The 22,060-nt window shown below is 53.6% G+C and overlaps 1 protein-coding gene across 5 annotated transcripts in view; it reads left to right on the top strand.

Moving 5' to 3' along the window:
* FGD5 (FYVE, RhoGEF and PH domain containing 5) overlaps positions 1-22,060 on the top strand; it is a 121,756-nt gene that overhangs the window by 16,106 nt on the left and 83,590 nt on the right. The gene's annotated exons all lie outside the window — the stretch shown is intronic.

The raw sequence follows: 22,060 nt of genomic DNA, 5'->3' as shown, positions 1-22,060 counted from the left end.
CTGTTGCTCAGTACTTCTATTTTTCCTTTCTGTCTGAGCCAGAAGCCGTCTTCCCATCATGTCCCCACCCCACCGAGGTGGAAGCCAACCCCTCAACTAGCCCTGCCCCCTCCTGCTGACTCTTCACCCTACAGCCAGGCATCTGAGCTCATTTCCTCTTTTGTATATGACTGTCCTTCGGAAATGGAAATCTGCTTCTGTTGAATCACAGAATTGCAGAGCTGGAAGGGAACTTCTGACAACATTTGGTCCTGTTACGGAGGAGGAAACTGAGGCACGAAGAGGGAAAGAGAGTTGCCTCAAATCTCTCTTGGTGGAGAAATCAGTGTCAGGACTCCTATTCCCTGACTCTTGGTCCAGGAATTTTTGTGAAGGGTGCTAAGGGATGCCAGGTCCAGTTGTGCAGGTTGCACACTGCCCAGCCCCAGGGTCACACTCGCCTTTTAGTCTATATACAGTGTCCATGGGGTTGTGCAGTGTGCAGGCTACTTGGCCATATGCAAAGGGCCTGTGGCCTTGGGCTGCTGCTGTTTAGTCGCTCAGTCGTGTCTGACTCTTTTGTGACCCCATGGACTGTAGCCTGCCAGGCTCCTCTGTCCGTGGGATTTTCCAGGCAAGACTGGAGTGGGTTTCCATTTCCTTCGCCAGGGGATCTTCACAGACCGGGGATCAAACCCACGTCGCCTACATTGGCAGGGGAATTCCTTACCACTGAGCCCCTTGGAAAGCCCACCTTGATTTTTGCTTAGTCAAAAAAAAAAAAACAGAAGGAAAAAAAAAAGCTGCCTTCATCCAAACCAGAATAAAATACTGCAGAAGATGTGAATCCTCTCCATGCCCTGCCTGCTTGCTGTGTGCCAGCCCCGTGCTAGGTGCTTTCCCCGTGGTATCTCACATTTGAGGCTCCAGCCAGAGCCTTGGCTGAGTGTCTTGAACCATCACACTCTGCTGTGGAATGGATTTCCCTGCAGGCCAGGCTGGCTGGGATGTATGTCCCGTGCAGGAACCACATCCTCTTGGACATCAGTCAGTGAGCAGAGCTCTCTTCCGTTTTCCTGCATGAAACAGAGGGAAGCAGAGGGCGAGAGAAATCCCCGCTCTGGGCTGGAACACGTCTGGGCAAGGGCGGCGCCGGACACACGGCGTCGAGAGGCGGCGGGGGCTGCCACGAGGTGCGGGGGCCCCGGCTTCTTCGCCTGAATAGGGGCTTTGAGAACCAAGTGCAGGGGGATGCTGCTGACCTGAGACATGTGCCCAGGGGTGCTGGGGTTGGCCAGGACCGGATGAGAGGATGGGAGACTGTTCCCTTCCTCCTTCCGCTGCTTGTGTGTCCCCAGACCTCGCTGCAGTGAGGATCAGAGGCCGAGGCCAAGATAAATATCGACGCTCCTGAAACAGAGCTGGACAGTGAGCCCCAGGAGGGGGAGTTCAGAGCCCACCCGGCTCTGCCTCCCTGTGGGCCCCCCGTTTGCTCCTCTGTCCTGTGGTCTGATTGGAGCAGATCTGTTATTTCTCAGCCACCCACACTATGGCTCACTGCTTGTCTTTAAATCAGTCCATCTTTTTTACTTAAAAGGTGTTTCAAAAGGAAATTCTGTGTCACTACCGGCAAATGGAGAACCAGTATTAGTTGTCTTGAGTAGAAGGCAGTTGTGAAAATAAGATACAGGACAAAGAACTAAGCCCTGGCGGGTGAAGTCTGGCCTGAGCCTCAGGCCTTGCCGAGGCCTTGAGCGGAGGCTCCGTCCCTTTGCTGAGCAACGAGAGGTGTGAGAGGCGTCCTGGGCCAACGCGAAGACAGTCTCCTCGGCGTGGTCAGAAGGATCCAGGAAGGGTGAAAGGGGAATCTCGTGGTGTGATTTAGTGTTATTTAAATCCTTTTCCTAGTGAAAGTGCCTCCCTTTGAGAAACGTCTGGAGTGTGTGATAGAATTCGGAGTTCTCCAAATCAGAGCAGCAGCTCAGGGTCTGATGGATGATCGTAAAGTTTCTCCTGTGCAGATACTCCCTTCCAGGTTTGTCCACACAGACAATAGCATTTTCCCAGTTAAAACGTTCTTCGTAGCTGTCGTCTGTCTTGTGAAGTAGAAGTGTACACGTTGTTACCTGTGTACATTTTCCTCTGGTGTACACAACTTTGGGCTTCCCAGGCAGTGCTAGTGGCAGAGAGCCTACCTGCCAATGCAGGAGATGTAAGAGCCACGGGTTCAATCCCTGGGTCTGGAAGATTCCCTGGAGGAGGGCATGGCAATCCACTCCAGTACTCTTGCCTGGAGAATCCCATGGACAGAGGAGCCAGGCAGGCTACAGTCCATGGGGTCACTAAGAATAGGACATGACTGAGAGACTTGGCACCCACACACATACACAACTTTGATTTAAACTGTATCCCCAAAGCATTCTTTTCTCCTGAATTGACTCTCATACATAGTATGTGAACCGTGAACTTCCAGATGTTCAAGCTCGATTTAGAAAAGGCAGAGGAACCAGAGATCAAATTGTCAACATCCGTTGGATTATTGAGAAAGCAAGAGAGTTCCAGAAAAACATCTGCTTCTGCTTTACTAACTATGCCAAAGCCTTTGACTGTGTGGATCACAACAAACTGTGAAAAATTCTTCAAGAGATGGAAATACCAGACCACCTTACCTGCCTCCTGAGAAATCTGTATGCAGATGAAGAAGCAACAGTTAGAACTGAACATGGAACAACAGACTGGTTCCAAATAGGAAAAGGAGTATATCAAGGCTGTATATTGTCACCCTGCTTATTTAACTTATATGCAGAGTACATCATGAGAAACGCTGGGCTGGATGAAGCACAAGCTGGAATCAAGATTGCTGGGAGAAATATCAATAGCCTCAGATACGCAGATGACACCACCTTTATAGCAGAAAGTGAAGAGGAACTGAGGAGCCTCTTGATGAAAGTGAAAGAGGAGAGTGAAAAATCTGGCTTAAAACTCAGCATTCAGAAAACGAAGATCATGGCATCTGGTCCCATCACTTCATGGCAAATAGATGGGGAAACGATGGAAACAGTGACAGACTTTATTTTGGGGGGCTCCGAAATCACTGCAGATGGTGATTGTGGCCATGAAATTAAGATGCTTACTCTTTGGAAGGAAAGTTATGACCAACCTAGACAGAATATTAAAAAGCAGAAACATTACTTTGTCAACAAAGGTCCGTCTAGTCAAGGCTGTGGTTTTTCCAGTGGTCATGTATGGATGTGAGAGTTGGACTATAAAGAAAGTTGAGAGCTGAAGAATTGATGCTTTTGAACTGTGTTGTTGGAGAAGACTCTTGAGAGTCCCTTGGACTGCAAGGAGATCCAACCAGTCCATCCTAAAGGAAATCAGTCCTGAATATTCATTGGAAGGACTGATGCTGAAGCTGAAACTCCAATGCTTTGGCCACCTGATGCGAAGAACTGACTCATTTGAAAAGACCCTGATGCTGGGAAAGATTGGGTGGGAAGAGAAGGAGATGACCGAGGATGAGATGGTTGGATGGCATCACCGACTCAATGGACATGAGTTTGAGGGAGCTCCAGGAATTGGTGATGAACAAGGAGGCCTGGCGTGCTGCAGTCCATGGGGTCACAGAGTCAGACACGACTGAGTGACTGAACTAAGTGAACTGAACGCAGAAAAAATGTTCTCAACAGCCATCTAGTCCAACACTCATCCTTTTCCAGTAGAATCGTTGTGTCCCCAGTCAGGACTCTTGGTTGGGACAACCTAGGCCTTCTGAATATCCCACAAGACCTTGGTATGTTGATTACGGACTAGGAGCTTAATAAATGCATGTTGATGGGTTGGTGATTTTGAGCTTCACGGGGGGAAAGAACTATCATTTATTAAGTATCTTCTGAGACAGTTTGAGGTGCTTTGTGTAAGCTTATTAAGTAGCCAATGGATGCAAAACAACACACACACTGGTCTGTCCTAAGTGTCTTGTTTAAATCCCCGTAATTGTAACTTCGCTTTTGCACGATGAAGCGTCTACTTTAATCACTCAGTATTATCCCTCCACACAGATCCCCGAGGTCCCCTTTCCCCATTTCATTATGAAAACATTCAAACTTAGGGAAGAGCCGAAGCAGTTTTCCAGTGAATGTCCGTGGGCCCGCTTCTTAGATTTGATATTAACATATTGCCGCGCTGGCTTTTTCTCATCACTTTCTCTGCCTGCTTTTCAGTCTGCGCTCCACCTCTCGCTGTGACCTACCCCTCAGTGCTCCCTCTGCTTCGGTTTCTTTTTCTTTGCTGTTGCATTGCGTGGCATGCAGGATTTTAGTTCCCCAACCAGGGATTGAACCCACCACGCCCCCCGCAGTGGAAGCGTGGACCGCCAGGGAAGTCCCACGTATCTCGGTTTCCTTGTCTGTAAAAGGCGACGCTGGGCGTACCGGGCCTGTTCGTGTCTTTAGGACGAAATGAGTTAGTGCAGCACGGAGTGAGAAGGTCGATGAGCACGAGCTGTTATGGAGTGACGCGATCAAGGCTCCACAGCGTGGATGCAGGTGCAGAACCGGGTCTTCCACTGGGAGGGTGTCTGTGTCTCTCTTACAACTTGTGCGTGTGTCAGACCCAGTGTTCAGGACCTCACATGCATAAACCAGGAGCAGGTGTGAACTCGTGAGCTGTGGGGTGTGGCGTCGACGTTGCCTCTGCCTTCCGCAGGGGATGGGGGCGGGGCTGCCCGCACCAGCCTGGGCACCCCAGGACGAGGGTGTTTTGATTCCGAAATCTCACTGTCTGTAACTCTGTCTGTAGCAGATATTTCACTTGTAACTTGTGATCAGTGAGGCACCTTAGGGCTTTCCAGTTCCCATTTTCCAGATGAGAAAGCTGAGGCCCAGGAAAGAGATTCCAGCCGTCCTCGGTCACACAGGCAGTAAGTCGCCACACCAAGACTCACACCCAAGTCTTTCTGACTCTCCACACAGTGCTCCTTCCATCTTGTTCTCTGTGGTTGAAAAGTGCCATGCTCACTGGTGCCCTCCACCCAAGAGCTCCGAAGCGGCTCCCTCACGGGAGTCAGGCCCGCACAGCCACCACCCGCGTGCTGGCTTTGCTCGGAGGTGCAGAGGCGGGGACGCGAGGGAAAGTGGAGGGATGTCCTCCTTTGGTTTCTGCCTGCCGGTGGGTTTGCTGCGGTCTCGGCAGCTTGTGGAGAAGACAGACAGCCTCTCCTGGGACTTGCTGATGAGGTGCTCAGGTGCCGTTCCCTTCCGCCGGGCACAGGGATGGGGAGACCCTTGCCCTCCTGTGGCCCTTGGCACGGGATGAGTGACCGGAAGCTCTGTGTTGGAGCAGCCATCTGTACCGCTCAGAGGACTCAGCCCCGAGCAGCAGTGGCTTCCAGAGAAAGAGAGCCCAGCATTTCGGGCGCCTCCAGAGCCGTCCACGGTCAGAAGGCAGCTTGGATTTCATGCCCAGGAGTTTGTGAGCACCGGGACTGGGGGCATCCAGGTGCCTGAATCTCTTGGCTCACTGATGACGGCCATTCGAGAAGTGAGTGCTGCTGCACCAGGGGGTGCGTGGGTGCTGTGTGGCAGGAGGTGGAGAGGTGAACCACCCCATCATCACTGACCTCATTGGAGGTGGGGTCGAGGGGGTTGGAAGGACCTAGACTCAAGTCCCTGGAGTGCAAGGTTGAAAACGCTCTGGACGCAAAGAGTAGGCGTCCAGAGGAGGGTGGGCTGGCGTCATGGACAAGGGGGCATCTGAATGGGCACTTGAAGAAGAAAAGTTCTAACTGTGGTGCTGGAGGAGACTCTTGAGAGTCCCTTGGACTGCAAGTAGATCCTACCTGTCCATCCTAAAGGAAATCAACCCTGAATACTCACTGGAAGGACAAATGCTGAAGCTCCAATACTTTGGCTACCTAATGCAAAGAGTTGAGTCTTTGCAGGAAAAGACCCTGATGCTGGGAAAGATTGAAGGTGGGAGGAGAAGGGGATGACAGAGGATGAGATGGTTGGATGGCATCACTGATTTCAACGGACATGAATGGACAAACTCTGAGAGATGGTGAGGGATGGCACTGCCTGGCGTGCTACGGTCCATGGGGTGGACAAGAATCGGATGGACTTGGTGACTGAGCAACAGCAGAATTTCCCCATACAGAGGTGGAGGAAGGTGTGAGCCCAGGCGAACGTGTGGGACTGTGGCGTTTGGCAGGTTAAACCACAGTGAAAGTGACCTACTGTGTTTCAGAGGATCTCCTCGATCTCTTTTTTCTGGAAAGCCGTTCCCATCGTCTGCAAACACGGAGACCGTGTAGAAAGGTGTGAGGGTTGAAAGGTGTAGGAACTAAGCCTGCACCGTCTTTTCCAGATTTCCAGTCTTGTGGTGGAATGTTCCGGCAGCTCAGCTGATTCCATCACTGCCAGCCACTCAACATCGGCTGCATTTCTAAGTACTGGCGTGTGTCAGCGGGGTGATGGTTGCTGCCCTTGGGGTGTTTCCGGCTGGCTGGGGAGAAAGGCCGATAGAGGTCCTTACAGCCTAGTGTGATAAAAGTCGTGTGCGAGGTCCGTCCAGGCGGTTCTGAGGAGGGGACGGCAAGGAGCCTTTGCCATCCGGGGGGGCCCCAAGGTATCTCCAGAGGGGCATCGAGGGAGTCACGATGGAGATACTCAGTCTGGGGCGGCTGGGGTGAGGAAAGACCTTTACGCGTTCAGACTGCGGAGCTCGGCATCCATGCCGGCGAGCCGGACGTGGGAAGGCTGCCTGGGGCCCAGCCGAGAAGCACCTCATGTTTCTGCTTGACACCCCGGGGCAGCCCCCGGCGGGTTTTCAGCCGGGCAGGGCTGTGGTGGGGCTGTTCCTCATTGGCCTTCCAGGTAGGATGGAGAGCGGAGGGGATGAAGACACGGGAAGCAGGGAGGTGAGCCAAGGGGCCCCCCGGAGGAAATGAAGGCTCAGTGGGGCTGCGTTGGGTTCGGCCTCTGCAGCGTGCACAGCCGTCCTGTCCTCCAGCATCGGTCCCCCCAGGGCCCCAGCTGTGTCTGCCTTTGCTTTTCTCTTCTCAGTCTTTTTTTTTTTTTTTTTTAAGCTTTCTCCTTTATTTTCTTGGCTGCGCCGCGCGACGTGTGGGATCTTAATTCCCCAACCAGGGATCGAACCCCCGCCCCTTGGAAGGCAGTGTCTTGACTACTGGACCACCCAGGAAAACCTCTCCACTCGATCTTTTCTTCATCTTTTACAGTCTGTCTGGTCCGAAACAAAAGGTGTGGAGTTGGTGTCCAACAAAAGACATAAGAGAAGTAATCAGGATTTAGTCCCCAAAATACAAGCTAAAGGATACAAGCCAAGTAACAAATCGGGGGCGTGGGGGGTGGGTCACGGTGCAGACTATCCAGACCAAGGACGCGGCTGCATTTATAACTCTGAAATGCGCGCAGAGTCTAGCATGAGGGCCCCTTCCAGCATCTTTAGAATGCAGTAGGTGGTTCGGTGCAATGGTTCCCTCAGAGTGAAAACCTGACTTTTTTTCTTTTACAGCCGCAGACAGCGCTGCGGCGACAGAAATACACATCATTGTGAAAATAAAGGTGATTTACGGCCTCAGCTGTGCATCCTTGAGTGGGTAGACAGCAGGGTTACAACCAAGCCTCCTGCTGACCGATTCCATCGGTGTCGAGAGTTGGCTGGCCAGGTTTTTGGCACATCCCAGCGGTGGTATTCATTGGTATCTCTCTATCTGCCTGCAAGCCGGGAGCCTTCTTATTATTATTATGTTTTTGACAAATGAACTCATGCAGAGCTTTCATTAAGTTTCATTGAAAGGACCTGGAAATGCCATAAAAATTATCGTAATCTCAAAACCATCACACTCCTAATGCGTGCGGCTGTGCTTCTTGTTGAAATTGACTGATGAGAATATTCAGTTTTTAATTTTCTGACTTAAAATAAGACCATCTGCAGCTGTTTCTTTTAGCAATAATTTTTAATTAAATGCAATAAAATTTACAAGGAAGGACCCTAATAAGAAAATCGCGTCAGGAACACACCGATTGTAACATTTACTAGCGTGAGATGAAAGCCCCATCTTCCCCGCCCCCCGCCCTCGCAGAGCTGTAACACAGACAACGTCCTGATTAAGTGTTAATCACTGTGTGGTTTTTCCTTCATAAAGTCAGGGTGTCCCTCTGTGGGAGGCGTGAGAACAATTCTCACTAATAGCAGACAGCCTTATTGCACGGATTCTTCGGTGAGATGCCAGCGGCTGGTGTCCTTGACCAGCTGAGCCCCAGCGGAGGCTTTGTTTCAGTCTGGGAGTGGATGGTGCTGACGTCCGGGCGGGGGGCCTCAGTGTTCCAGCCCATGGACTGGGGACGAGCGTATCGTGCAGAGAGGGAACAGCCAGCGACCAAAGCTTATCTCTGTCGTTCGTGTGTTTCCTCACTGAGCTCGCATCAAGTGCCTCCTCCATGCCTGGTGCTGCCCTGGCTGCCGCAGTGGTGGCAGTGAGCGCTCAGGTCAGCTGTGTTCCTTGGCAGAGAGCTGGTATTCTGCTGGGGAGAGGCAGAGTGTAAGACAAACTAAAAAGTCAACAGGAGAATCGTTGGTAACGAGATCTTTCTTCTGTGATGAGGTTATTCTTTTGTGAGAAAGAAGGAAAGAGAAAGGTGTGATAGAAAGTGGCCGCTGGAAGGGGTGGTTTAGACAGGGTAGTCAGGGAGGGCTTCTTGGAGGAGGTGACACTGTGTGAGCTCTGAATGGTGATGAGACATCATCCCGAGGAAGGGCGTTCCAGGCAGAGGGAACAGCAGGGACAGAGGCCTTGAGCCTGGAGGCCCTTAGGGGTTTGTGGAGAGGCCTGGAGAACAGAATGCAGTGAGGAGAGTGCCCAGTGGGCAGGAGCCTTTGTAAAAGATTTGGGTTTTGCTTTAATGAGACGGCATTGGAAAGAAGTGTTAGGACCCCAATCATCTGCGTTATCTGAAATCTTTCAGGTTTGTACGTTTACGTGTACGTTTGGACTTCGCTGGTGGCTCAGCAGTAGAGAGCCCGCCTGCCAGTGCTGGGGACGCAGGTGTGATCCCTGAGTCAGAAAGATCCCCTGGAGAAGGGAGTGGCAGCTCCTTCCAGTATTCTTGCCTGGGGATAGCCCATAGACAGGGTCCTGGTGGACTGCAGTCCATGGGGTTGCAAAGAGTCGGACGTGACTGAGCACATGTACACACGTGTTTGTCAGCAAATAATTTGAAAATGCAGCAAAGAATATTTGCTATTCAGAACGGTCCTGGAGGTGTACAGAGGTTTGAATTGGGGTCCCAGCTCTGCCCCTGGCTGTATGGTTTCTGAGCATCTGAATCTCGGGTCCCTTCCCCACCTGCAGTTGCTCTGGACTGGCTTGGAGCCTGCAGTTCTGAGTCCCCATCTGAGTGCTCTTAATGGAAGTGGGTGGTGGTCCAGGGAGCTGAGAGGACATGAGCCCAGTGGCGGGAGGCTGGGAAAACCCCTGAAAAGAACTGCTGCATTTGGACTCGTGTTCCCTGCGTGAACTGATCCGATCTGTGTGCCACAGGGAGCTACTGAGGGCTTTAGAGCAAGGGAGTGTCGTGCTTAGCTAGTGCTCTAAGCACAGGGAGTGTAGTGAGGAAGAAGAAGCCTCCCTCCTCCCAGCGAGGTTTCTAAACATCAAGGAATCGAGGCATGACGACAGGACTCGCTCCGTAGCCTCTGTGGTGTGTGGGGTGATGTCCCCCAGCCCCAGCAGCTGCACGATCACTCAGAGCAGAATGACCCAGAGCTCTGGCTACTACCCCGCCGTGGGGGTCTTGGGGGGTCCGATGGTGGAAGGCCACGTGGCTGACTGGACCAGAGGCAGGCACACAGCCGGGAGAGAATGAGTTTGAGTCCGGCTCTGCCCCTCGTCTGATCCGAGCCACAGTTTTCTTGCTGGTTCTGGTGGTGTGGGGGTCCCTTCTCACTGAGCCGTCCTGGGGAGTCAGAGAGAATCCACGAATAACCCCATCAGTCTCGGCCTTGGCTGCTGGGAGCCGCATGCTCCAGGGCTCACGAGGCTTTGCTGCGTGTTCATGAGACGCCAGATGCTGTCTCAGACCCTTTACGTGTGTTAACTCAGTTAATCTGGGGGAGAAATAAAAACAACAAGCCTGCCACACAGATACTTTCTTTTTTTAAATCTGCACCCGGCACATGAGGAAACCAAGGTACAAAGAAGTTAAGCAAAGGGCTGAAGGTCACGCAGCTGCTCGACAGCTGAGCCAGGACTCTAACCCAGGCCGCTTCCAGCACCTGTGCCGCTCTCAGCTGTGCGGGGAGGTTGCCTCCCACTTCGTGGGTATCACTACCTTTAATTTGTCGACTGTCCCTTTGGTTCTAAAACCTCACTAGAAGAGGAAGCTGAGGTTCAGAGTGGTAACATGACTGGCAAGCCAGTAAGTGATGGAGCTGGAACAGGAAGGAAGGTATCTTTAGGGATAAATTCTTCCCTTTCTCTGATTCACCCCCTTTGAGAACTTCCCAACTGGAATTGACCCCCCAGATGTCAAAGGTGGGGACACACACCTTTGAATGAATCTGTAGAACGGAAATGTCCTTAGCACAGGCATTCGGAAAGGACAGCTTGTAATGACGGTCCCCTTACTCAGATCCACATGGCTGGGGGATGATGTAAAAGCCATTTATAGAGAGCAAGGCATGCACTGTTGCAGGCCCCGTCAGAGGATGATATTGTGAAGGTTAGCGCTTCCTTAGATTGCCCGGCTGGGCTCAGGACGCACCCTTGGGGGATTTATCATCCGTGCTTATGCTACTCCAGGTCAACAGGACAAAAACCTCGTAATAATTTCTGAGTGATGAATTGATGTGTTTCATCAGGCTCCTTGAGAGTGTCCCAAGACTGCCCAGCCTCCCAGAGATAAAGGCAGCCGCTCGGCTTGGGGACTTCTGAGCTTGCAGCTGACAATTGCAGCGTTTCTATGTCTTGGAGAGGCCTCTGTCTTTGGCCGTTTTCCTGCAAAACGAACGTCTCAGGGTTGAGATTGTTGGGGGAATGATGTGGCTGGTCTCTATGTAAACAGACCCGTTCTCTACGTGCGTGGGGCTGGTCTGGAGCCCTGAACAGGGCCCAAGAGAAGTTTCTCCAGGTCAGGGTATGATCCAAGAACTTGAAATTTCAGGGTACTTGCATCATTTTAATTAAGAAAATAAGACACACATATTATATATGGGGGTTGGGGGGAGCCCAACCAGACAAAACCAGAATCTGCTCAGAAACCTTAAGTTCTGCTGTGCTGGTAGCATGAGGGTCTCTTGTGCTTCGAGAGGGGTCAGGCAGGGCTGTCCTGTGGGGTCGTGAGCCTCCGTCACGGGCCGTGAGTAAACACCAGTGGAATGGATACTGGAAGGGATCATGACTTACACACTGGCCAGGAAATCTGAACTCTTGGGCTCATTTTTGGCTGGGCAGGTCGAGTCCCAAGGAAGCAGCTCCTGACGGTGCCCAGCCCCCAGGGTGGAGAGGCCGCAGGAGACTACAGGACTCAGCAGCAGCTCTGAGCCGGGTTCCAGAAAGCTGCTCCTGTTACCTCCCGCCGCATCGGAAGCCTGCAGAACGCTGAAGAGGCAGTCTGGAGGGGGGGGTGCTACCCCGGGGTGGTGGGGGAACAGGAGGCCCCCTCCTGGAGTTGAGGCCCCAGCAGCGCTGAAGCAAATGGGAAGCTTGGTTATTTGCTCTTTGGGGAGCTCCCTCACATGCTTTGTCTCAGAGGTCTTCAAACTTTCTGTTGCAGCAGGATCCTTTTTTACATGAAATCCTAACTCCGACATGAACTCTTAACTCAGAACCCCAGCATAGAAGGCAAAGCTTTGCTATTATCATTCTCTTTCATAAGTTCAAAAGTTTTCACATTTCATGTTGGTGTTCAGTCGCTGAGTTGTGTCCAGCTCTTTGCAGTCCCATAGACTGCAGCACACCAGGCTCCTCTGTCCTTCACTGTCTGCTGGAGTTTGCTTAAACTCAAATCCATTGAGTCGGTGATGCTATCCAACCATCTCATCCTCTGTCATCCCCTTCTCTTCTTGCCCTCAATCTTTCCCAGTATCAGCATCTTTTCCAGTGAGTCAGTTCTTCGCATCAGGTGGCCAAAGAATTGGAGCTTCAGCTTCAGCATCAGTCCTTCCAATGAGTATTCAGGGTTGATATCCTTTAGGATGGACTGGTTGGATCTCCTTGCAGTCCAAGGGACTCTCACGAGTCTTCTTATTCATGCGTAATTTAATCCGTGGTTTACAGACCTCTGTGCGGGGGAGGTAGAGAACTGGTGATTTCTGCCCATGTTTCAAAAACAGGCCTTTAGTTTTGTTGAAGGGACCAAGGTGTAGCAGTTGGAGAAGCAGTTGAGGATAAATGACTGTTGGATCATAAACTCCTGGATTAAAATAAGCCCCTCACCATCTGGTTTACAAGAATGGAAATGAAATTAACGAAATTAACCCCACTGCTTTACACACATTATCTCGTTGATTATCAGCCCCATTTTACAGGTGGGAAAATGGAGGCACCCAGACGTCATGTGATGGAGGTGGCAAATAGAATCTGAGGCCCCAGAGCTAGGACACACGAGTGGGTCCCATCCACTGAGTGGTCCTTGCTCCCAGTAAGAGTTGCCCCCGCACCTTAGGAGCCAGTTTCACCCTCACTGTGGGTGTGTACAGAGGGGCTGCGTGAGCCTCTGCCAGAAAGGCCGTCCTGGGGATTCCTTTTGTGGGCCAGAAAGCTGAACTTGAAAACCCAGGAAGTTCAGAAAGCCTCGATGTGGCAGCCACATACACGTGCACTGCACTTGACAGTTTGCAAAGCTTTTGGATGTCTGCTGGCTCCATTGGTTCTCCTGACAACCTCTGTTTGAAGTAGGCGAGACTCTGATTAAATCAAAAGCAGTATTTAAGCAAAGACCTGAAGGAGGGCAGGAAGTAGTCAGGCAGAGTTGTTTTCTGGATGGGGCCTGCAGTTAGCCATTTTCCTGGGACCTTTCCCCGTCTCCTCGACTGAAAAGGACAGGAGAGTGATAGATACCTGACAGTTAAGAGTAACCCACGCCAAGGGCTTGGTACAGGGCCTGGCACGAAGCAGGTTCACATTTATTGTGCAAGCTGGGTGGTGGTCGTGCTTAGTCGTTCAGTCGTGTCCGACTCTTTGCAACCTCATGGGCTGTAGCCCACCAGACCCCTCTGTCCATGGGGATTCTCCAGGCAAGAATACTGGAGTGGGTTGCCATTTCCTACTCCAGGGGATCTTCCCGACCCAGGGATCAAACCCTCATCTCTTGTGTCTCCTGCATTGCATGCAGATTCTTTACCCACGGAGCTGTCGGGCAAGCCCTGAATGTCATTATGACTATGGTTCTGATTGTGCCAGAACATGGAAGGGCAGGAGGAGAAGGTCCCTGTAAGACTGGGGGCGGGGGGGTTGGAATATGCCAGGGAAGAGCAGGGAAGGAGCTGGGGGCTGGGAGAGTGTTGTCCGAGGTCACGCAGCCGGCAGATAGGGCTCAGGGATGCCTGCTGCGAAGCTGCCAGCCGTGTGTTCCGTGCTGAGTGTTGAGCTGGGCAAGACTGTTCCCACCTGGGACTGACCCGGACAGGCTGCGGCGGGTGCTAGGCGCCCCTGGAGCTGCTCTGGTGATGATAGAGGGAAGGAGGTGGTGTCCTGCTGGGGGCTGTGCTCGCCCCGCACTCCCCTCCCAGAGAGTTCCTTGCAGATGCTGCATCTGGTTTCCAGGGAGGCCCCTGGTGCGAACCCAAGTTCCCTTGCCGGCCCGAGGCTGGAGGTCAAGGCTGGGTTTAGAGCCGTGGGCGTGAGTCAGTGGCTTAGCTAAGACCAGAGCGCAGGCAGCTGCTTGCCTGTGGGATAAGGAGCCCCGGCCCCACTCCAGACCCAGTCTCAGACCCCAGGAGGCCCCAGGGTTTCATCCGGGGCGCAGAAGCAACACCAGGGTGAAGAGACGTTTGTGCGTTGCTGGGTTTGCCCCGACTTCCCATCTTTCTTTGACCCTCCCCTGTTCTCAGCATCGGGGAGGGAGGTCCGTGATACCACCGGGCCTCTCTGAACCCCCTCGCTTTACAGAAGGGGCAAGTTGAGGCCCAGAGAGGGGGCTTGGTTTCTCCATCCCTCCTCCCCTGGATAAGCTGCCACCCCCTCATAAACGCGTGAGGTGATGAGGGGGACGGTGGGGGCCCGGGGGAGGGGCATGCCGCTCTGATGGGAGCGTTCAGACCCCGGATGGCATGCTCGGAGCAGGCTTCCAGAACGGAAAGCCTTCTGCAGTGTGCCCTGGGCGCCAGCAGGTCAGCCCTGCCCTCCCGCCGTCCCCTCCCCAGGGCTGGTCACCTTCTCCACTGTGCCTCTGTGCAGCGTCTGCCCGCCCGTGCTGACTGGGACATGGTCTCCTGTGCTGCACTGCAGGCCCCTCCGTGGCTTCACCACCGCAGCTCATCCCTGTATCCCCGGCCCTTGGCGTAGAACTTGGTACCCAAGTGATGCTCAGTAAGCAGTTCCGTAAAGGGATGTCTTCTGGACATTGAAGGGCACGGTCGTCCCCGAGGGACGCCCCACCAGCTCGGACTTCCCACGGATTCCTCCCGATCCCCATCAGTGCCCTAGGTCCTGGGATAGCAAGAAGACACAGGGCAGGGTGACAGTCAGCCTGGGGACTCAGACAGGAGACGCCTGACTGGGCAGCGAATTGCTTAAATTCATCTGTGCTGAGTGCTCCAAAGAAGTGCAGGCTGTTCCGAGAGCTTCTCACGGATGCCCCGGCCTGTTTCTGCTGGAGAAGAGCTCTGAGAAGGTGAGGTGGGGCTGAGTCCCGAACTGTCCTGAGGAATGAACGTGACAGAGGATGAGAATTGGGGAGGCCTCTGAGCGGGACGAACAGTCATCTTTCCCATTGTACAGGTGAGGAAACAGGCTCAAAGCAGGGACGTCACTTGCCTAAGGCCACATGGTTATCCAGAGGAGAAGGTGGGGTTTGCCCGCAGGTCCGCGTAGCTCCAGAGCCCATTCCCTCTCTCCTGCGTGTCTCTGCCCTGGATGAGGACGCCCATGCGGGGTCCAGGCCCTCCCTTCCCGCACCTGGGGGCTCGCTCACGCCCTGCTCCTTCCCGCTCTCGTCTGCCCTGCGCCTCACGTGTCCCGGCACCCCTGGGTGACCCGGGTCTCTGCTCCCTCCCTGTGCAAGAGAGGAACAGGTAACCCACTCTCTTGGGCTCCTGCCTCTGGGGTTTTACTGCATAGAATTCTGACCTTGAGAAGCATCTGTGAGTCTCACATCTAGAGAGAACTAGCCAGATCAACTTAAGGAGCACCCACTGGGCATCTTCTGGGTGCCAGCCCCCTGCAGGGCTGGGAGCTGTGGGTCATGGGTGCACTTCTGACTGTGGCCCAGGTGGGAAGTAGGTGACAGATCCGTGAACAGCTGCCTGGGTGCGATTATAGGTATGGTCGGACAATGAGCAATGTTCTGGAAGCTTAGAAGGAGCCACCAAGTGCATCGAAGATGGGCTTCCCTGAGGAGTTTCCAGGATGCAAATTGGGCCTTGTAGCTGGGCTTGAAGGGCGTGTAAGTATTTGCAAGGTGAGGAAGCATGGAAAAGGCGTTCCAAGCAAGGCACAGAGTCAGAGAGGGCTCAGGGTGTCCAGAGACAAGACCCGGGCACAGTGGCCAGGTTGTCTGCGACAGGGAGTGACCGAAAGCTTGCGGTTCCGCAGGGCAGCAGGGAGCTGCAGAGGCTGAGCGAGGTGGGTGCTGGGTGGGACCCCAGCCTGAGTTCTCCCTGCTGCAGCCACCTTCATCAGACCGCCCCTGCCTTCTCCAGCCTCCATCGACCTGACCTGGGATTATGTGAGACTCTTGTCCTCACAGTGGGGCAGGGGAAGGGTGGATGTGACAGTGTGTTTTGGAGGTTGGGGTCTGACCTGCCTCCCAGTTATCTCTAGAGGGGCCACTGCTCAGCTCACAGGGCTCCATTCTCATGGTGCTTCCGTGGATTAGAAGCCTGGGCGGCAGGTGAGAATTTGTGCCCTTTGAATAGGCCAATTGGAGCTAATTGGTGGCGCGGGGTGGGGGTGGGGTGGCACTGTTATCTAGGCAGCTTTGGCCGGGGGACTAGAATACTGGCCTCTGAGTCGGCCTCTGCCCTAACCCTGCCCCTGCCCTGCCCGTTTCTCTTTGCCCTGAGTCCAGCCCGGGTGGACTCTCCTCTCACGGAGATGGAGGCTGGCGGGACCGCTCGCGGGCTCTCGGAATCACCGTGTTGGAAGAGGCTGATGATGCCGTTCGCAGAGGCGCTCACTCGCTCCGCAGTGTGGTTGGGGCACAGAGCCCTGCCTGCCCCTCGGAGCTAGCCCGGGGCCCTAGGCCCTGTGGCTCCCTCTGTCTCTGCCTCTTGCAGTGGAACCTGCATTCTGCCCTCTGGACCTCAGTTTCCCCGATTGGAAAAGCGAAGGATTCAGGGAAGTGACTTCCGAGATGACTTATTAGTTTTCTGTTGCCATCATCACGGTTTATTACACATTTCTTGGCTTAAGACAATGTCTGCTTTTTCTTTCAATTTATTCATTTTTAACTGGAATATAGTAGTTTTGTATTGCACTGCATTTGTATTGAATAAGGTAGTGTTGTGTTGGTTTCTTCCATACATCAACATGAATCAGCCATAGGCATACACATGTCCCCTTCTTCTTGAACCTCTTTCCCACCTCCCACCCAAAGTCCACTTTTTAACATCTCTCAGTTCTGTAGGTCAGAAATCTGGTAGGCTGGGCTGGGTACTGCTCTTAGAGTCTCACAAGGCCAAAACCAAGGTATCAAGCAAGGCAGTTCACCCTCTGACCTGCAGAGATTCATGTTCATCCTAAATGCAAAGTTCGCTCCATCCCACGGCCCCCGGAGATCTCATCCCATGACAGCGTCAGCTCAGCAGATCTCTTCTGAATCTCATCGGCTCAGAAGTCCCAGATCTCATCGTCTAAACCCTCTCAGTGAGTGTGGGTAAGGCTCTGGCAGTGACAAGTTCTCGGGCTCCAAAATCATCGTGGATGGTGAAATTAAAAGATGCTTGCCCCTTGGAAGGAAAGCTATGGCAAGCCTAGACAGTGTTCCAAAAGGCAGAGACATCACTTTGCCAACAAAGATGCGCATAGTCAGACCTATGGTTTTCTAGTAGTCACCTACGGAAGTGAGGGTGGGACCCTAAGGGAGCTGTTGTTCAGCTGCTCAGTTGTACCCGACTCTCTGCGGCCCCACGCACTGCAGCACGCCAGGCCTCCCTGTCCGTCACTGTCTCCCCGAGTCTGCTCAGACTCATGTCCACTGAGTCGGCGATGCCATCCGGTGACAGTGACAGATGGTTTTCTTGGGCTCCAAAGGAGGCTGCGCACTGAGGGATTGATAGCTTCTGAAGCGTGGTGCTGGAGAAGACTCTTGAGAGTCCCTTGGACCGCAAGAAGATCCAACCAGTCAATCCTAAAAATCCTTCCAACGAGTATTCAGGACTGATGCTGAAGCTGAAACTCCAATACTTTGGCCCCCTGATGCGAAGAGCAGACTCGGAAAAGATCCCTGATGCTGGGAAAGATGGTGGGCAGGAGGAGAAGGGGGTGACAGAGGATGACATGGTCAGATGGCATCACTGACTCAGTGCACATGAGTTTGAGCAAGCTCCGGGAGGTAGTGGAAGATAGAGGAGCCTGGCGTGGCGCCTGGGGTCACAAAGAGTCGGACACGACTGAGCACCCGAACAACAACGACACAAGGCTGTGTGTGTCCTGCATCCCAGGGCTTCATTCCTCGGCAGCTGTGAATCTGGGGAACTAGAGAAACCGTTTGCTCCCCAAATACCAGGTACACACATTCCCGCTCAAACCGGGAGCAAGTGGAGAGTAGAATCCTCCGACATTCCAGGGAGCCTCATCCCCTCTCCCCCAAACTACAGGCGGGGTTGGGGGGGGTCACAACAGAATCAGGCTGCCAGCCCCCACCCCCCGCACCCCGCCGCTGAAGCGGCTGACTGAAGCGGCTAGAATGCCTTGTCTTCCGGGCGTTGGGAGAAAACATTTGAGCAGCTTTGTGTCCATGGATTAGAAGCAATAGGGAATTTAGTTGAAACGGAGTGAAAAGGATTTATTCCAGTAGGACTTGATCGATGTTTGACACGAGCAGGGTCTGTTGACGTGCGTCTGCAGCACCTCCTCTTGCTCCACCGTCAGGAGGCAGTGGTGCAGACTCTCAGGTCGGATCTGCCCCCTTCTAGCTGAGCAGCATTCGGAAATTTATTTCGCCCCCAGGTCCTCTCCGCTGTGATGTGGAGATACTACTGTGAACCCTGTAGACTTGTTGTGAAGGTGCAGCAGGAACAGTTTGTGAAAAGCGTTTTCTAAGCTTGGAACTGTCTGCAGATAGTAGCCGGACTTGCAGTCTGAGTCCCCAAGACCTCTGTGCCCTTCGCCCCTGGCCCAGGGAGGTTTGACGGCCCAGACCTCATCCTTTTCATCTGGAATACCCGACCCCCACCCCACACTAATCTGATTAACTGACCAGTGTTCACAGGGCGAGAGGCGAGGAGTCCACTGTGGGTGGCCCAGCGCAGGGTCACAGGGTCAGTACAAAGGCCAGAATTCTGGTCACAGGGAGGAAACCAGGCTGTTGGGGTAATCTTTCTCTGGGAAGAGAAATTTGACCGGTTCATTTTGGCTCAAAAATAATTTTTAACATGTTTTGTAGAACGTAAAGTGCACTTCAGAAACTTAGACCTGTGGCAGAAAATCAGATCTCACACCACCGAACTCCTGTTGTCCAGCTCCTCCCAAGATGTTTTAGGTGTGCAGACATGCAGGAGCGGACACACACACACGCCATCCTTGACTGCTTCTGAACATGAATGGAAGCATGCTGAGTACAGCCTGCCTGACCCTGCTTCGCTCACGTTGTTGACATTGACAGACACTGTTCCCGCTCAGGGCACATAGATCTGCCCCCCTCTTCATTTTAAAGAAGTATTTATTTCTGTATTATTTTTGTTTGCACTGGGTTGTCATCGCTATGTGGGGGTTTTCTCCAGTTGTGGTGAGGAGGGGCTTCTCTTGGTTGGGGTTCGCAGGCTTCTCGCTGGGGTGTCTTCTCTTGTGGAGCATGGCGTCGAAGCGCTCAGGCTTCAGAAGTTGTGGCTCACGGCCCCTAGAGCGTGGGGGCTTCAGGAGTTGTGGCTCAGGGGCTTAGTCACTCCGAGGCATGTGGGATTCAAACCTGTATCCCCTGGTGGGCAGGCAGGTTCTTATCCACTGCGCCACCAGGGAAGTCCTGCCCCCATTCTTCTAATGACTGCAAGGGGCGCCAGTATCGAGCCGCCTATTGATTCTGGCCTGGAGAATTCCATGGACTGTATAGTCCACGGCGTTGCAGAGTCGGACACAGCTGAGCGACTTCCACTTTCACCATTGATGGGCATCGAGGTTGTCTGCAGTCTTATACTCTTCTGAAAACGCTGCCGTTAATAACTTTATGTACACATGTGCATACTTACATGAATGCTATGTGAAGGTTTAAAAAAAAAGGCAGTCCTGACTGACATAATCAGGCCTACCACTGGGTTGTATCTGGTCCTTATGTGACTGTATCTAGGGTTTAACAGGGATGGACTATGTTGTGCATAAACTCTGTGACCTTGCTTAGCTTCCCAGGTGTCTCAGACAGTAAAGAATCCGCCTGCAGTGCAGGAGATCTGGGTTTCATCCCTGGGTTGGAAACATCCCCTGGAGGAGGAAATGGCAACCCACTCCTGTATTCTTGCCTGGAGAATCCCATGGACAGAGGAGCCTGGCGGGCTACTGTCCATGGAGTTGCAAAGAGTTGGACACGACTGAGCAGCAAACACTTTCACTTTATTTTATAACTGCAGATCAGATCAGATCAGATCAGTTGCTCAGTCGTGTCTGACTCTTCACGACCCCATGAATCGCAGCACGCCAGGCCTCCCTGTCCATCACCAACTCCCGGAGTTCACTCAGACTCATGTCCATCGAGTCAGTGATGCCATCCAGCCATCTCATCCTCTGTCGTCCCCTTCTCCTACTGCCCCCAATCCCTTCCAGCATCAGAGTCTTTTCCAGTGAGTCAACTCTTCGCATGAGGTGGCCAAAGTACTGGAGTTTCAGCTTTAGCATCATTCCTTCCAAAGAGCACCCAAAGCTGATCTCCTTTAGAATGGACTGGTTGGATCTCCTTGCAGTCCAAGGGACTCTCAAGAGTCTTCTCCAACACCACAATTCAAAAGCATATTGTATTAAATGATTTGCTTGATTAATGAAAGCGGTAAGGAGCGCGTCTGTTGGGCTCTGGGAGTACGGCAGTGCCAAGTGACTGCACAGGCACTCCCTCTGGGTGCTTGTGCCCCCAGCTGGCCCACTCGTTCCCTTCCGCCGTGTATACGGGGCCTCGGCAATCACTTGCTGCATCAAAGCGTGCTCAGGTAACCGTGTTCATAGTGGAAGCTTTTCTGTGTTTACTGGGTCATTTCCACAGGAGAGGTGGCTGGAGACTGGGTGCTGTCCAGAGGGTCTGCCCCGTTGGTCCCATCTAAGAGGAGCGCTCGTGAGGATTGTTAACAAAAGCGTGACCCTCGGCGCTGGTGGGAGGTGCCGGCAGCCTCTGACGCTGAGCTCCCGGCGGCCCGGCTTCAATGCCGCTCTGCCCTGGCTGGTATCAGATTATGGTCGGTGTGAATAATTCAGGATTCTGAGACACGGAAGGGGCTGCTGGACCCGGGTGGAAGGAGATGAACAGGCTTAGTTAAGGAGAAGACGTGTGTTTTTAGGATAAGATTCCAGAAAAGACGGGGGACTCAGACATTGAAGGACATGGTTATCACCCACCTCTGTCCTTTCCGCCTTATCCAGAGAGGATGCAGGGTGTGGTCCCCGGGGCATCACCTGCGGATCTGGGTGTAAGAGGAAGCTGATCGCCAGGGACCAGACAGTGTGACCTCATGGATAAGATTAAGGGGTCCCTGCCCCCCAAACAGCTCTCTCCAGCCTGCCTCCCAGTCACCTGAGTGTGCTTTGCTCAGAGCTTTAGAACCCCCTTCACCCTATCCCTGCAGTGTGCCAGGGCCCCAGGCCCCCCACCCCAAAGTGTGCCAGGGTCTCAGACCCCCCCATCCTGAAGTGTGCCAGGGTCCCAGACCCCCCCACCCCCAAGTGTGCCAGGGTCCCAGGCCCCCCCACCCCAAAGTGTGCCATGGTCTCAGACCCCCCCCATCCTGAAGTGTGCCAGGGTCCCAGACCCCCCCCACCCCCAAGTGTGTTAGGGTCCCAGACCCCCCCACTCCCAAGTGTGTTAGGGTCTCAGACTCCCCACCCCCAAGCGTGTTGGGGTCCCAGGCCCTGGCTCTCCGCAGTCCTTTTTTCCCAAAGAGGACTTGGGCAGCTGCTAACATCCGAGCACTGGGCTTGCATCTCTGTAGCTCAGCCTGACAGCTAAGTTGCGGGGGTGGGGGACTTTTTTCCTGAATAGGCATTGGCTTGAGCTGCTGTAGCTTTCCAGGATCCAGGGAAACATCTCTGAGTTGAAAACCAAAGGTGTCCTCAAAATGCTGGAGCGGCGATCACAGCAGCCCCTCCGCCCTGTGCCACTAGGGGCTGAGGGAGCCTCTCCGCTCCCAGTCCAGCCTCAGCATCACAGGCACCTAGAGACCCGCTGCTCCCTGGGGCTGGGAAGGGCTTCTCTGTGGGGGGCCAGGCACTTCTCAGAGTGGCCTTCTCCCCGCCACCGGAGCACAGGCATGGCCGTCACAGAGGCCTCCAGCCCTGAGGCTTGGCCCCGGAGCCCACTCAAGGCCCGGCACACCTGTCAGGACCCTCTCCTCCTGACAGCTCTGCTCCGTACCTCAACTGCGTTCTGTCCCCACACTCCTCCTGAGCATCAGACTTCTGAGCCCTGGCCCACGTGGTCGCTTTTGTCCCAGCTGCTCCGCTCATCTTCCCGCACGTTCTCGTTCCCAGGGGCACCGTTCAGCC

The sequence above is a fragment of the Bos mutus genome, chromosome 22, assembly GCF_027580195.1.
Source record: "Bos mutus isolate GX-2022 chromosome 22, NWIPB_WYAK_1.1, whole genome shotgun sequence".
Taxonomy (NCBI): Eukaryota; Metazoa; Chordata; class Mammalia; order Artiodactyla; family Bovidae; genus Bos; species Bos mutus.
This window is presented reverse-complemented; position numbering and strand designations above follow the sequence as displayed.